At 40.9% G+C, this 17,233-nt stretch overlaps 2 long non-coding RNA genes across 2 annotated transcripts; both read left to right on the top strand.

Moving 5' to 3' along the window:
- Nucleotides 1-13,203: 13,203 nt before the first annotated feature.
- On the top strand, nucleotides 13,204-13,836 carry LOC132797594 (uncharacterized). The gene is made up of 3 exons (XR_009633734.1): nucleotides 13,204-13,342; nucleotides 13,402-13,562; nucleotides 13,634-13,836. It is a non-coding gene; the product is annotated as an uncharacterized LOC132797594 (long non-coding RNA).
- Nucleotides 13,837-15,223: 1,387 nt separating this feature from the next.
- LOC132797595 (uncharacterized) lies at nucleotides 15,224-15,796 on the top strand. The gene is made up of 3 exons (XR_009633735.1): nucleotides 15,224-15,471; nucleotides 15,534-15,631; nucleotides 15,712-15,796. It is a non-coding gene; the product is annotated as an uncharacterized LOC132797595 (long non-coding RNA).
- The last annotated feature ends 1,437 nt before the right edge of the window (nucleotides 15,797-17,233 follow it).

The raw sequence follows: 17,233 nt of genomic DNA, 5'->3' as shown, positions 1-17,233 counted from the left end.
GAATAAAAGCAAAATATTGCGGTATTTTTTTTTAAATACACAAAATTGAGATACCACAAAATACCATATATTGATATGGTACTATACTCAATATATACTATAGAGTGAAAAACATACCAGATCGTCAGCCTACTACGACACCTAGTAAGTAGGCGTTTTTGCCCATACAAATGTATTTCTTTATCTGATCGCAACCAAATTTAGAAATCACGAGGACTATATTCATTATTCTATATACCAAAACTCGCATCTCTAGCTGCTTTGTCAATTTGCGGGGGTGGGAGTGGGGGCGCAAAAAATTGAAACAAACTTGATCTGCGTGCAAACTTAACAAATGCTGTCGAAAATTATAGCTCTATCTCTTATAGTCTCTGAGATCTAGGTGTTCATACGGACGGACGGACAGACGGACATGGCTAGATCGTCTCGGCTATTGACGCTGATGATGTCTCCTCCTACCTGTTACATACATTTCCTGCCGGCACAAAGTTATAAACCCTATGGGTAGCGGGTATAAAAACGGCACGCAAAATTTATGCGGCGACATTTCCTCCCACAGTTCCCATCACAAAAAGCATTTTAAGAGTATCGATACTCTGATACTGGAATGTATGTGGATTAGTGGTGGAGAACTATCGATAGTCTGCGCCATCGATAGTTATTGATAGTTTCCATAAACTATCGATAATGCAGTAAAAGAAAATAATTTAATAAGTTTTTAAAATAATCCATATTTGTTTAAAGTATATATTTATTTCAACCAATAATTTTGTACGCCTATTTGAAATGATTTGCCCTGCTTTGCTGAAGACCCTCTCCGACTCTATGGAGGATGCGGGTATACAAAGAAATTTGAAAAAATATAGACCACTATCGACGATAGCGATTGTCCACTATCGATAGTGGCCAACCATCGATAGCCCCGATAGTGCCATCGAGAGTTCTCCACCTCTAATGTGGATATCAAAGTTGCAGTTCCGCATGCGAAAAACGCGACAACCTATTATTCCGCATTCATATCGGCAAAGCGAAGAGAAGCATGAAGCATAAATATAAAAAAAATTAAAATTAACGTTTGGTTCATTTTCTGGTGAAAAGAAATAGTATTAATTAATATTTTGAAGTCGCAAGATTATATATCAAATTTGAAATCAATAAAATATTGCAACCAAGTTAAAATAATATTAGCTTGGGCTATCGTCGCCTGTTTTTTTTGTGTTAATAATTGAATTTTTTTAATAGGCAAGTTTTAGAGTGATGTGACCATAAATTTAAGTTTTTTTACCATTTCCGTTATAAATTTAGGGTCATAAAGGTTGCCAAAAACTGTCACTCTAGAATATATAAAACTTGCAAAATATATTGCTTTTCCGCACGTTAAAAATTTACACATTTACACACGAACGTAGAAAATCCGAGTTTTAATGGGCTTTTACACGGGGCAAGTGTAACATTTGAACTACATTAAAAAAAATCCGAGAAAACCCCAATTTGTTGGTGCTGTGGAAACGGGGCATTTCATGGGGCACCTGTAACATTTAAAATATGTATATTAAAGAAAATCCAGTTTTTGCGGCTGCAGAAATGGGGCATACCGAAGCAATACATTTTTTTTACTAAAAAGACAGTTTAATTATCTTAGAATACAGAAAAAAAATTGGGTGGAAAAACTAGTTTTTACCCTTAATTCAAGTTTTTTTTTTTGGAAGACCGTCACATGTTAAGTAATGGCATATAAAACCTTTAAAGTTGTTTTACTCGAAGCATGGTTTTTGAAATTGGCAGCATAACGTGAACAATTTTCAGCATTTTTGCTTCAATGGAGAATGAACTTTTTTTAAATTGATTAGACGATTTTAAATTGACGAAAAACTTCAAACATTTTTAGTGAAATTTTTGCTCAAACGTTCACCAGAATCACAAAACTCAATATCATCAACGATACCATACGACATTCTCTCTCCCGGTAGGTTAAAGTTTATACCACTTGTGATGCGTGCCGCGAAGGTCTTCCAACGAAACACGTCTTAGTGCGGGGCCATATCGCCCCGTTTATTATGTTTATTTTATGTGAAAAAATGTTGTGAACTTTTATATAATTATGTTTTTCGTGTTACATGGAGGGTAAATAAAAAATAAAATAAACAATTTTATTTTAATTTACTTTTAGATTTTGGGATTGCAAGAAAACTGTCTGAGAAAAGTAAAAACTAACTTTACAATATGTTGAGTTTGAACAAGAAACTTGTTATTGCGACATACGAGTATGTGTAATATCTTGTGTATGTGTTTGAAGGCTGAGTCCTCAAATTGCAATAGAAAATTTTAATTGATCTTTGGACTTTGAAAGTGGCATGGAGTGGATCTTTTTGTTTGCGACGATTGGTCGCCGTCGCGACGAGTTTATTTTTAGAATATAATATGATCTTTATGTAAATGCAATAGGATCTTTTGGAAGATGGGGGATAATTACGAGAATGTGTCACGTACGAGAGATGGGTCTGGTAGTGGATATGTCACTCCCCCAACCTATAGAAATTTGCTTGTCCTAAAGCGTTTAATTCAGTGTACATATGTAAGCGGGACTGGTTTTTCTGTAATTTCCTTTTCAGCATTAGCACTTGTGTTCGTTTAATTTTTTCTTACATATGTATTTTGTATGATTGTGTTGAAAAGTGTTTTGATTTTCTTACTTGCTAAGTAGTATATTACAATAAGAATTAAGATTAATTTGTAATTACATTTGTAATTGTTGAATATTTGTAGATAATATTTTCCTTATTGTTATACAAAACCATTTATTTTGTTTCTAAGTATGATAATGGCTCTATTTTAGTTAAGCAGGCCATCCACGGGCGAGCATGTTCGCGAATATGCTCGCCTACTTGTATTTCATTTGCCCACCAACTAGGGCCAACATGTTCGCGAACATCATTTGTCGCAAATTTTCAAGCAGTCAACATGTCATTTAGTAATGGCCAAAGTTATGAAGACCTGAAATTCTTAACAGGAATTTTCTCCCCAGAGCCTTGGGCGCATAATAATTGAAATATAGGTTAGGTTAGGTAGGACCGGCTGCCCCAGTACGGGGCAAAGCATAGACCAGTGGAGGTCCGTAGCTGAATCGGTAGCTTATCTACGTCTCAGAAATCGCGCAGTATGGATGCATTTTTGGCAAAAGCCAGCAGCATCCTAGGAGATAGCCGTGAGACGTCCCGAAGATCGTTGTGGCACGGCGAATTAAGGTATTTCAACCGGAGTCGGGATAACGCTGGGCATCTACAGAGAAGATGCTCAAGTGTTTCCTTAACCCCGGGTTCGTTGCATTTCCTGCACTGATCACTGTTCGTGATGCCCATCTTTACAGCATGGACAGCTGACATACAGTGGCCAGTTAAAATGCCTAGCATTAGCCTGCAGTCTTTCCTTGAAAGCTGCATGACGAATTTGGTTAAGTTTTTGTTAGTAGAGGCACACATCAGCCTTGCAGTTTTGCACGAGTTGGCATTACGCCAGCTCGCGTCCCACTGAAGTCTAGAGCGCACCTCAATTTCACTGCCTAGAGTTCGCAGGGATATCGGAACATTGCACATGTTGCCAACATCGAGCCCCACTCCCTCTTTGGCGAGTGTGTCTGCGATCTCGTTGCCATCGATGCCCTGGTGGCTTGGGATCCAATAGATTCGCACGACCGCAGATGCGTTCAGCGACTCTATTGCTCTTCTGCTGTCCAGGACAACTTTGGACTTGACCACATCAGAGTGCATTGATCTTATTGCAGCCTGGCTGTCAACAAAGATGTTAATAGAGGTGTGATCACGCTGTAAACCCCGAGCCAATTCGGCAGCCTTGCCAATGGCAAAAACTTCCGCCTGGAAGATGCTGCAATGGTCTGGGAGTTTATAGGATTGTTTGGAGACCGGGTCCGGGCAGTATACGGCCGCTCCGACACCATCATCCATCTTCGAACCGTCGGTGAAGAGGTTGAGGGCTTCGGGAATGCATAACCCTTCCCGCCAGCACTCCGGTTCCAAGAATATAGTGTTAATATGGTCAGTACTGGTAAGGGGATAGTATAGTCCAAGTCTCTACTAGTCTCCCTACCAATGGCGCTGTGACCATAGCCTAGCAGACCCAAATTGCCAGTTGCGGCAATCCGTAGGGACGATTTTGCGGCTATGGATTGCGCGTATAGGTGTAATGGTTCCACACCAGCTATTACCTCGAGGGCTTTAGTTGGCGTCGACCTGAGAGCGCCTGTGATACACAGTAGCGCTTGACGCTGTGTCCTTTCCATGATGGATAGGTACGTCCTTTTTTCAGTGGCCTGCCACCACACTAGAACACCGTAGGTGAGGATAGGGCGAACAACTGAGATGTATATCCACCGCATTAGATTAGGAGAGAGGCCCCAAGTGCAACTAAGCATCTTCTTCGCCATGTACAAGGCTCCGGTGGCCTTCTTCACCCTTTCTAACACATTGAGCTTCCATGTCAGTTTGCTGTCCAGGACCACACCTAGGTATTTTACTGCTAGGCTCGGCTTTAGCATAGTGCAGCCTATTTTTGGGGGGGACCACGCAGGTACCTTATACCTCTTCGTGAAGAGGATAAGGTCCGTTTTATCCGCGTTAATGCTGAGCCCGGCTGATTCGGCCCATGCTTTAACTTCCCGCAAAGTAAGTTCCATTACGGAACTAAGGGTGGTTGGGCATTTCCCAGTTATCAAAATGCTTATGTCGTCAGCATAGGCAATTAACTTGGGGGCCCGTCTAGTAAATTTTAGAAGTAGGCTATTTACGACCAAATTCCAAAGGAGAGGCGAGAGAACCCCACCCTGGGGAGTGCCACCTCGCACTACCTTTGTAATGGCCGCATCGCCCACGTAGCCACCACCCGCCTGTCACAAAGAAGGCGGTTGACCCATCTGTGGATCGCTGGTGCCGTGTTAATTGAGGTAAGGCCCTTCATAATAGCATCATTGGTGACGTTATTGAAGGCGCCTGAAATGTCAAGAAATGCACCCAAGGCATATTCTTTATAGTGGTCCGCTTTTTCTATGGAGGCTACTAGAGCATGGAGAGCAGACTCAATGGACTTGCCCTTTGTATACGCATGCTGATTTGGGGACAACAGATGCATTGAGTTGCTTCTGATGTGCAAATCAAGTAGCTTTTCCAATGTTTTTAGCAGGAAAGAGGTTAGGCTGATAGGCCGAAAGTCATTTGGGACCACATGACTGCATTTGCCCGCCTTGGGCAGGAAAATGACTTTCGAGGTCCTCCAAAGAGTGGGGATATGACCCCATGCGAGGCACGCCGAATAGATACCCGATAGCCACGGAACAATCGTGGGCTTGCTGGCTTGCAGCATTGCTGGCGAAAGTCCATCGAGACCGGGCGACCTGACCTTCGCAAAGGAGTTGATAGCCCAAATTATTTTGTTATCTGTAATTAGACTGGCAGGGAGTCTCATAACTGGGAGACTAGGAAAGAGCTGCCAGTCACTATTCTCTATTCCAATACATCCCGGGAAATGAGTTGAGAGCAGTGCTTCAAGAGTTTCAGCACTGGTCTCCGTCCACGCTCCATCGCCCGACTTGAGCAGACTAGGACTGGAAGCCTGCTTGGACAGCAGCTTCCTCAGTCTGGAGGTGTCTTTGATGTTATCCAGGTCCGAGCAGAAGGTTCTCCATGAAGACCTTTTGGATGATCGGATCATCTTCTTGTACGACTTCAGGAGAGACCTATACTCGTCCCAGACATATTCGTTGTCCGCCTTCTTAGCAAGTTGAAACATGCTAGTAAGCTCTCCACGTAGCGATGAGAGATCTGGGTTCCACCAGGGTGGCTTCGATCTTCTCGTCGGTCTTGAGAGTCTACAAGATTGGCGAAACGCTGAAAGTAGTCCTGCAGAAAGGACATTGACATTAGTTTCTAGGTCCTGCACCGAGTTGATGTTACCCGGCGAACCAAGAGACTTGGAAACAAGGCTAGAGAATTTCGCCCAGTTCGTGTTACGGGGATTTCTGAACGGCTGAGCCGCAGGTACCCTGTTAAAAGGAATGGTAAATTGAATGTACTTATGGTCCGAGAAGGAGGGTCTGTCCAGGACCCTCCACTCTTCAACATTGGTACACTCAGTTGAAATCGTTAAGTCCAGCACATTACTGGAGGTGGGACCTACATAGGTAGATACCTCACCCCTGTTGGCTAGTCTAAGCTTATGGTTAAGGATAAAATCAAGAACTGACTCACCCCTGTCGTTGATGTCGGGACTTCCCCAGACGCTATGGTGGGCGTTGGCGTCCGTTCCGATAATAATATGCTTATTGGAGGAGCAGACCATGTCCACCAGCCTCCGCAGCTCGTCAGGTGGAGCCGGCTTGTCGTGGGCCATATAACAGGATGCCAGCAGCAAACATCCTTCACGGCTCTCCAGCACCACCACGGTTAGATCGTCGTTGCTGTAATTAGGTAGTAGATGAGCTTTTAGCCCCTTCTTTACAAGGATGGCAGTTCTCGATCTGCTTACCAATGTCGGGACGTATAAATCATAGTTGGGCGACTTCAGTCCAGCCACCGTGTTGCCCGACGCTATCCACGGTTCTTGGACCAAAGCCGCGTAGGCGGACACTTCCTCCAGGGCAAGGAGTAGCTCCGCCGAAGCCGTTTTGGATTTATGGAGGTTGAGTTGCAGCACACTCATTAGAGGTTAGCAAACTCGCGGGGGGGCCCGTCTCCATGGACAGTTCCTCCCCACCTCCTCCGTCTTGTCAGTCAGGCTGAGGTGCTGGGTGGCGTCGGTCACGCTCTCGAGACCGAGATCTGCCTCAACCTCCCCAGACCTCAGCGTGTGTGTGTCCTTGTCGTTCGGATGACGTTTCTTGAGGCGAAGGTACACGCTCCCTAAGCCCCACGCCATCTTCCCATTGCGTTTATATAGCAGATCCTCGGCCTCCTTGTTGATCTGAATGATCACGTGCTGCCCACCACTGGGTAAAGGTTCATCAACCTTCAGCACGGACCAATCACTCGTCGGTATGGCCGGGTGCTGCTTTTAAGCAGCTGAAGCGCCCGCTCTCCCTGGACAACTATTGGGAAAAGGACTTTCGCCTTCGGCATGGACGGAATATTATTCCTGTCCACCACGTCCAGCTTGGCCCCTCCCACAGCCCGTCCAGTTTGGGTACGGTCGCTTGCAGCCACTGCAATGTTGGGTCGTCCTTGCATGTCAGGATCTTGACACCATTCAGCCAGCCAGTGCCTTCGAATGTAGGCATTGGACTGTCTGGGACATTCTCCATCCTGACAAACAGTGCGTCGACCAGCTTACTATGGGTCAACCGCCACCGCTCTGCAGACATTTTCCCGTTAGGGTCCCTCTGTCTATGAGAGCAACGGCGAGATGCCGCCTGGCAGTTTCAGCAACCGTTGCTCTCTGTTTCGTCCTGTTCGAGTCCGTGTTGGTGGAGCCAGGTGCTCGCAGCTTCTTGCTCACTGGAGCCCCTTGCTTGGGACTCTCAGCGGACCGTTGGCGCTTGCTTGCCATGGACTCCACCTTGTTGTTGGCAGGGCCGGTAGAACCGGTCTGCACTTTATTGTCTTTTGGAAGGGGGCTAAGTTGGTTTTCCCGCATCCACGTGTTGGCCCAGGCAAGCCTCTCCTGGTCCTTGACGGACAGGTTAGCTACGCCACTAAGCCTTGCGTGAATACGGGTCGCCGCCCTATTTTTGGCCTTCTCCTTCAGCCCCCCCGTGCCCCGCTGCGCAACCTTGGAGGTGCTGGCGATAGGCAGGGGTGACTGAAGAGGAAGACGTTCCCCTCCACCGTAGATGTTGGCGCAGCGCTCTTTGGTCCGTGTCGGTTAAGACCACAGCACCCGCGCGCACCAACCTCGAATTTTTGGTGGCAGTGTTGTTACAACTGGTACGGCCTGCTCCCGCCGCCTCAGAGGTGGGACCGCTGGCGACACGCAGAGAGGATCTCTCCCCCTCCGTGCCCGCCGGTGGTAGCAGTCACGCCTTCCACCGACGTTTGGGCTGACATCCCAGCCCGAGTTGAATAGTTTAAAGAGTCCATTCCGAGACCATAGTTGGCTAATTTTGTTCTTGGGAGCCCCCCATAGCGTTTTCAGTCTGACCGCCAGACACCTCGTACCATGGATTCTGCTACTTATCTTCAGGCAGATGCCCGAAAGATAAGGAACAGAGTCCTCAGCTAGGATCTGCAGTTCCTGAAATATCGACGTATAGTAGAGATCTGCTACCCGTTGACACTGAGGTAATACAGATCCTACCCAGCCAGCACCCTCGGGGAGGGTTCAGCAGAGGATTTTTGCCAGCCGATATAATAATATAATAATTGATTTTGCAGACAAAAAATGTATTCTTTCAAACATTTTTTGCTCATTTTGCGCTGCGCAAATACGTGCTCTCTCTCTACAAAACGATTGCGCAAATGATGTTCGTGCAAACGTTGCCGTCCATTGGCGAACATGTTCGTGCAAACACAGACAAAATAGAATAATTTTAATCTCATGCGAACATTTTGACGAACACGAAATTTGACGACGAACGCTACCATCCACGAGAAAAATTTCGTCGAGCACAACATATTCGCGAACATGCTCGCCCGTGGATGGCCTGCTTTACATTGTATGCTGTAAACATAAGTGTTGTGAAATGTTGGGCTCTATTTGATAATTTTACATTTCTTAATTCGATTCTACAATTAAATATTTTGATTATTCTATCTTTTCAATGTAAATTGTTACAATTTTGGTTTAGTTTGGTCCGTGTTATATTCCAAGTTATTATAATATTTGGTTTTAATTTTTGTATAAGGTCTTGTTTGCGATATTTATTGAAAGTACAAAATGGTCTTTCATGTTTTATTATATGTATTTGCAATGCATTGGTCATTTATGTTCTTCTTTGAAACAGTATTTGAAAAAAAAGTTATTATGTAAATAAAATTTCCCTTCAATATTTTCACTAATGATCTGTCCATTTCCGTCTGGGTATGAAATTATTTGAAAAGTTTTAACTTTGAGATTGCTAAGTGGTATATGAGACATCAGAAAAATTTCATTTGTAATTGGTAGCTTTTACATATATTAATTAAGTTTTCATGATTGATATGATCTATTTGATCATATTTAAGTAGTTTCGACTTAAATATACCTAAGCGGGTTAATTGTAATATTTGCTTTTATTAATTACTTTCTTCTTTTTATACCCGCTACCACAGGGTAGAAGGGTATTATAACTTTATGCGGGCAGGAAATGTATGTAACAGGTAGAACGAGGCATGTCCGACCCTATAAAGTATATATATTCTTGACCAGCGTCAACAGCCGAGACGATCTAGCCAAGTCCGTCTGTCCGTCTATGTGTCTGTCCGTCCGTCCGTCCGTATGAAACACTAAATCTCAGAGACTATAAGAGATAGAACTATAATTTTTATCGACAGCATTTGTTATGTTTGCACGCAGATCAAGTTTGTTTCAAATTTTTGTCACGCTCACTTCCGCCTCCGCAAATCAAAAAAATCGAAAAACAAGCGTAATTTTAAAGCTAGAGTTTTGGTATATATGTACAATAACTACTATAGTAGTTATGATTCCTAAAAATTGGGCAAAAACGCCTACTTACTAGGGGTCTTAGTTGCTTTGGCTGACAATCAGGTATATTGCGCCGTCTATGGTATATTTTGAATGCGGTACTATATCGATATACAAAATATAACATTTGGTATATTTTTTAAATATTTTTGCAGTATATTCGGTATACTTTGAGAAAAATACCGCAAAATATATTTCTTTTATTAAAAAGGGGTGGCGGGCATCTCACATTCGACTGTACCTTTATTGTTAACTGTTGTTTTCAAAGCGACTGTATACAATATTGTGTTATTAGGGTCGTTATCTAATGCTAATTAGTGTTAGTGACAATATAGGACTTCCGCTCAAGTTCTTCTGTGACCTTACGTAGATTTTCATTCCAGTTGGTGTTATATAATCGTCCCAGCAGTTCTTCATATGGTGTTTGGGTTTTGAATTCTTCGATTAGTGCTATTCTTAATGCTGTCCACTTGCTCGGATACACAAATGTCTTGGTTTTTCCGATTTCTCACTGCACTTCACGCACGTAGATGTTTTTAGCGGATATTTATTTAAAAAGACACAACGTTATTCGCGTTGACCTTGGATAATGTTAGAATCCTTTAACGGTCTGTTTGTTGATTTATTCTTTTAGAACATATCTTACCAGCTGCGCCAATTATGTTTTTCGCGTTATACGAAGGGTAAATAAAAAATAAAACAAACGATTTAATTTTAATTTACTTTTAGACGAACTGTATTGGGATTGCAAGAACACTGTTGGATGTTTACACGGCATTTCCTACAAAATGATTCAAAGGTTAGATCACAGAAGGGAGAATTGTTTTCTAGAGATGCTTATCTAGAAATCGTCCATGGGCGAGATTCTTGAAAACTGGATAAGGATTAGAGTAGTCCCCTTTCCCAAGCATGGTTCAGACACCTCAATAGTCAGGAACTACAGACCAATCCACTATGGTCAAAAAGTCGCTAAGTGCGGCATTTTTACATTTTTTTTTGTGTTCGGTATGATTAAATTGACTTTATTTTTTGAATTAGAATACTTTAAGAATACTGAAACATATTTTTAAAAAATTTTAGACTTCGTTGGTAATTTGTTATTCGCCCATATTTAAAGACTATGGTCTGGACCCTCTAAAAAAAAAAAATTGGCGGAAAAATTTGTGATTTTTTCTGTCAGATTTATATTTAAATATTAAATCAAACAAAAAAGCTTGAATATGAAATTTAATCGTCAAAGTATGTAATATTAATTATTGGCACTAAATTTTTAGTACATGTGATATATTGTCCAATCGTGCAATGTGTTGTTGGTATATTTTTAGGTCCCTGGTAACAAATGTATTTGTGTTTCTGTGGAGTGTAACTAGTGCGTCTAGGCCGGTCAAGGGAATATTAAAGCTGAATGTTATTAACCAAACTGTTAACAATCAAATAGTGGTTAAAATTTTTGCCCGTTTTTCGGATTGAATAAGACTAATTTACGAAAATGCAACAGAAAAGCCTGCGCAATGGCTTGCATCCTCGTTCATAATTGAGTTTCTTAAAATGATGTTCCACGCGAAAAGCCTGGTCGTAAACGCTTGACGTATACTGAGGCAGGACCAAGGTTAAAGTGAAAATTAGCATTTGAACTAGTCTATGAAACAGAAAATACAATGCTATTGTTCATGCCGTTTTGAAAAGTGTTTATATAATTTTAGTTGCTATATAATGTGAGTTTGAGGTACGCCCATCCAAACTTAGAGTAGGTACTTGATATACATACTTCGTTAATACTTATAAGTGGTATCCAATGTCTCAAATTTTGCATAAAGTACTGGTACATTGGCACCAATTTTTGGAAACCTCCGTACTTCTACTAGGGGCTCTCCGTGAAAATACGTCAGAAGAGCGCAAAAAATTGTACAAACTCGATATGTTTTCTCATGCAAGGAAAAACAGCCGCCTGAATACCATATCAGATGTGTTTAATAGAGCTTTGGATACCTCTGACCCACTGTTTTCAACTATAAATCTAAAGGAACGCCAAAGATTAAACTATTAAAAAGCCTACCAAGAATTTGGAATCTCCTGATATTGAGCCCCCAATAACATGGGCATGTGTAGACAATAATGATAATCAGGTAAAAGAAGGCGGAGATAATGAACTCGAAATATTTGGGCAAAGTTCCCTGGAGTTGGAGGAAGAGCTTTGTGAAGAATAAATTATTAACTGGACACCAAGGTATGGAGTCACTAAACTTAATATTGGGCTCTAGTTAATTTTTGATTTAATTTTGCAAGGATCCAAATCAAATTTAAAATGCGAATTTGCTAAAAATATATTAATTTAATAAATTTAGTTTAGTTTCAATTAATAAATTACATTAAAATATTTTAAAACAAAAATAATAAAAAACCTCATGGTAAGGTGGGCGGGAAGGAAGGCGTGGTCCAATTGAAAAAAGAAAAAATCCGAAATTCGATCTTTATTTTTTAGGTACATGTACATAGTTTCATGTTTCTATCTTCAAAAATGGTCAAAATGCCGCAATTCGGGACTTTTTGCCAATAGTGCAATCTGCCTATTAAGTGTTTCTTTCAAAATACTAGAGGGACTAGTGAAACAAAGAATGTAGGAGCACACTCGCACTAACTCGATAATCGCAGAGAGAGCATATGCTTTTCGACGTCGTAGATCTACAGCATTGTGCATCAACGTTCTAATCAATAAAGTTCAATCGCTAAAGTCAAAGCAATACTAAGTTTTAGTAGCATGTCTAGACCTCAAGAAAGAATTTGACTCCGTGAACATACTCCAGAGTAAGCTTAACAAATTGGGTTTTTGTGGGTAGTCGATTGGATTGCAAGCTTTGTATGTGGAATTGACAAAGCACTCGAATTTGGTCTATCCAAAAATCTGCCTCGTGCCGCTATTCTTACGGACAGCAGAATTAGAATAGAATAGAACCATCAATCATGCAAAATGAGCCACGACAATCATATCACATTCAACATGATCGATAAAATAATCTGGTATCCCATTACATTCCGGGACACTCAAACATTCCAAAAAAACGTAAACTGAAATGTTGGTAAACTGGTAAGCTGAATTGCTAAAGACGCAATCTTCGAGATATATAAACATATTAAATTAGAATAGGAAGAGGAGTAGAGCTGCAAAAACATCGGAGCCAACATCGATACATCGAAGAGAGAGAGTGCTCCTTTGGAATTTTGGAAAGTAAGCATATAAACAAATTGAATACCATAGCTTTTCTAAATTTGTATCTTTTCAGTGCTCCCAAGATGACAATAACCTAAAACCACTCGCTCGTCGATTTCTATGTGTCCCAGCCACATCAGTCGAATCTGAAAGGCTCTTCAGGAAAGCTGAACAGCTAATATCAGAGCGTAGAGCAGCGCTAAAGGCAAAACACGTAAACATTCTCTTATTTTTGAATAAAAATAGAGATTTAATTTGATCTCCCTAAATCAAAATGTAGTTTGTTACGGACTTTTTGTCCTCCCTGGGGTCGCGCCGGCTGGCTCATCGGTATTCAGGTTGAGTTTCGTCCCTGGCCCGCAGTCCGCACAATCGATAACTCCACCGATACAAAACAGCTGCTTTAAGACGGAAGAAACGCATCACTAATAGAAAAACAAAACAGCTGCCGCGCAATTGAAAATTGCGCTAAACAAAAGGAGATACAAAAAAAAAAACCTATTGACGACGGTAAGTACAAAGAAAACAACAATAAATACACTCACTGATCCAATTTTATGTTTGAATAGGGCCCAGTTGGACCCCAGTGTACCTACCCTGCCTGAGATGGCCACATCGGCGCCATCTCCCTTGCGTTGGCCACCACGTCAGTGGCCGCTCCTCATCTGGCGTAGCGCTGCGGATTTCCCCTCCCCACCATGCTGAGAAAACTCACACAACCATGTTCAAGGTAATTACAATTATATTATCCAAGAATTTTCCTTAAATACTAACATTTAATTTATTTATTTTTATTTACAGATAACAAACAAATATTTGGACTCTAGAATGGCAAAGGAGCAAGATTAAAAAAAAAATCACGCAGTAGGACGAGAGAAACCACCATATAGCCGCAACGGCGTAAAGGACAACTTCTTTTACATGTAACGCATCCGGGCGGTTCGTATATATTTATTTACCAGTTTATATACGCATGTTTTTATATAAGTATTTATCTACCTTAACCTACCTAAGAGCTCTTGGGATTGGTGAAGGGGCGATATGGGTTATAATAGATAAAATGTGTGTATATATATATAAATTAGTAAACATAATCATATAATCCCGCAGCAAGTAGATTTTTAAGAATGTATGTATGTACATATGTATGAAGGTGTTTTGTCGCCCCTACTCTGTCATTTGCACAAGAAAATAGTTGTTTATCTACTTTAATTTAATTTGAATTTTAATTTACTTCACAAAATTTATAATTTACTGATAAGGTCGGCAGAAAAAAATATAGAGATCTCGAAAAAAAGAATTAATTGCTGTCTATGTTTATGCAGTTTAGAATTGACGACGATCGCGAGCTGGATCGAGCAATCCGCTACCACAGATAATGGCGATTGGAACGAGAACGGGCACTGACTCACCAGTCGGCCTCCTCCTCCTGCCACAGGGTTGGTGGCTTCGTCTCGCTCGCTATCCCACGTCGTCGATGCTGCTCCCGTCGTTAAAGCGCCGTGTGTCTTCTCGCGGCGACGGTTGCCCGCACTTATCCAGCGGTGATTGTGGCCGCTGGTGTCGCTCGCCGTTACGCACTTGACGTGGTATTTGGACTTGCATATACCGTTGGTGCTGTGACCACTCCTCCAGATTGCACTTGCCGGCACTTTGGGCACAGAACAGCTACGCAATGAGCGATAAAAGCGGACGCACCAGACCAGGATTTCAGTGGTTGTTGCTGCTGCTGTTGCTCTGGTGGTTGCGGTTGTAAGTTGCTTCTCAACTTTCCAGGCGTCGTCTGTCGTCGCGATGTGAGGGGCCTCCACACTCGGGCCTCGTTCCCGCGATGATAGCTGCTGGTGGTGTTGGCGTCGTCGTGCTGCGACGGTTGTCCGCACTTGTCCAGCGGTGATGCCATTGATTGTCGCGCCGTTATATTTTTGGACGTTATAGTCGGTTTTGAATACCCGGCTTTACGTGATACCAATTTTAAAATCACAACTACGATGCGAACAAGCAAAACCCAAGAAAAAAACTCGACCAGCGAAAAGCAATTTCTCTTCCTTCTTGCGGTGGACCGTCTCCAACCTCGATCAAGAATCAACTCCTCGACTCAGCAAAATCCACATGATCCTTCCTGAAAAAAATTTGACGTTTCTCTTTCATCTCCTATTTAACAGGAGGAGCAGTTTAAAACTCCCTCCCACCCTAGGAGTTACGATTTCTTACCTCCGATATATCGCCTCGCGATATATCGATAACCCCCCAACTGCTGGCACAAACGATACCTAAAAACGTAACAAGTTTATAAGAAAAAATGAATTGTTAGTTTGTACGAAACTGAAAAAAGTGCTCCGTTATATTCATTTTAAGTTGTTTTTGAAATACATTTATTTACTTTTTTCGTTTACTTTTTGATCGTTTTATAAATTCCAAAATTTTGTTCGATATATCGATGTTGTGCCTGGGAAACATCGATGTTTTTGCACCTCAGAGGAGTACAACTCTTTCACAGTTTTCAAAATGCATGTGGAAAATGCAGCTGGAAAACAATCGATACCACTATCGATACTATTGACTTTTTTAAATTTTATAAACATCGGTTCTTTGGCCACTATCGCTTGTTTTTATTATATCTGTGAATTGAGGACAACGTAAGTAAAATTGCTTTTGTGTCGCATTATTTAATTTTTATTAAATTTTTGATTACATTAAGTGAAATTTATATTTCCTTGGAAGCGAACCATGGTGTTGGTTTGTGAGAAGTGTTGTTTCTAAATGACGCTATGCATACAAGTGAAAATGTAAACATGCGTATGTATTGTTAACTGAACACACCGATGTTCCATCGATGTTTACTTTCAAAAACATCGAAACCATCGATTGTTTTCCAGCTCTACTTTGGACTTCTTGTGCGATACTTGCGGAATTATCGGAAATGTTTCACATGCAATTCTCAGCAGTTCGAAAACTGTCATACAGGCATGCTCCGGTTTTCACTTTCGGTTTTCGTTTTCGTTTTGGGACCAAAACCGAGATTTTCGTTTTTAGGTGCTCCGGTTTTCACACGTTTTTGGTCATCGTTTTGCTATCGAAACGTTTCATTTTTTACTGCTGAAACAGCTGACTTGTGTTTTGGTTAAAAGTAAACAACGCGAAAAAATGTCTTTTGTATGTCCAATTTCGTGCGTGGATTGAACTCACATAAGGATATTTTTATCCTGCATTGTTTATTTATGCTTCCCCTGAATTAAATATATTTGCTTTTTGTCTTTTTTGCAAAGAAAGATTTGAAACTTTCTTTAAAAAAATCAGTTGAACGGCAATCAGCTGTTTCCCACAAAAAATGGGGATGCCACCTTTTCAATGTATTTCATTCCGGTGTTTTCAACAATTTTTTTTATACACTTTTAGCACATAACTAATTAAATTAAATTAATTAATTTTTAAAAAACATATTTTACCAAACTTCAACAAATTTATCGCCATCCGTTTGATTATACAAGTATTTTTAACTTGCTTTTTCATTCTATCAAAAGTATGGCAGCTTAGGCGATAACTCATGGTGTCGGACTTATCGGTCGCTCACCAAAACGAAAATTGTTGTTGCCGATGGCAAAATTTGATATCCAAATTTGAGGTGGGGTCAGATATTAGTCGTTTTAAAAATAATTACAAGCCTAATTGATCTGCTGGCGGTCTTAAAAGAACGACAATAAACCAATGAGTCAACTACTTTTTTTCATTTTGCAAATAAGATCCTTTTTAATATAGAAAAAGGCATTTACTTTTCATTTCGGCAAATCAAATTTTCTCGTTTTGCAATTCGAAAAAATCTTGTGAAAGTGAAAACGGGAGCACCAATTTTTTCGTTTTCGTTTTCAAAACGAAAACGAAAACCGAAAGTGAAAACCGGAGCATGCCTGATAGACTTCGTAACACAAACAAATTTGGACAACTGATTTAACATTTTAATCAATTTTTTGTGGCGATTTTCACCTTGTAAAATGGTTATCAAATGGTTTTCACTCGTGTGATTATGGAGCGGCCCCCTGCCCATGGGTCGGTTAAGAACATAAAACACAAAAAACAATATTTTAGCTATGACCAATAAAAAATATTTCCCAATTGCACCGTTAACTACCCAACACAGTCAACTCATTTTGCGCAAACGCATCGCAAAGTTGCATCATGATACGAACAAAATCAACTGGGTTAGTAGCTCATTTTAACGTCTCAGATTTCTACCATTTGAATTGCTTCAAGAATTTTGAGTATCCAATATCCAAAACTATTTTCCTTTTTTAAGTTTAAATATTTTTCGTTTATTGTATTGATTGGCAAAAATTTGTTCAAGTAAATCTCATAAAAAAAAGTATCTTAAAGTCGAGCATACTCGATTGTAGTAACATTACT

This window comes from Drosophila nasuta, unplaced genomic scaffold (genome assembly GCF_023558535.2).
Source record: "Drosophila nasuta strain 15112-1781.00 unplaced genomic scaffold, ASM2355853v1 ctg14_pilon, whole genome shotgun sequence".
NCBI lineage: Eukaryota > Metazoa > Arthropoda > Insecta > Diptera > Drosophilidae > Drosophila > Drosophila nasuta.
Note: the sequence above shows the minus strand (reverse complement) of the source record. Positions and strands in the feature narration are given on the sequence as shown.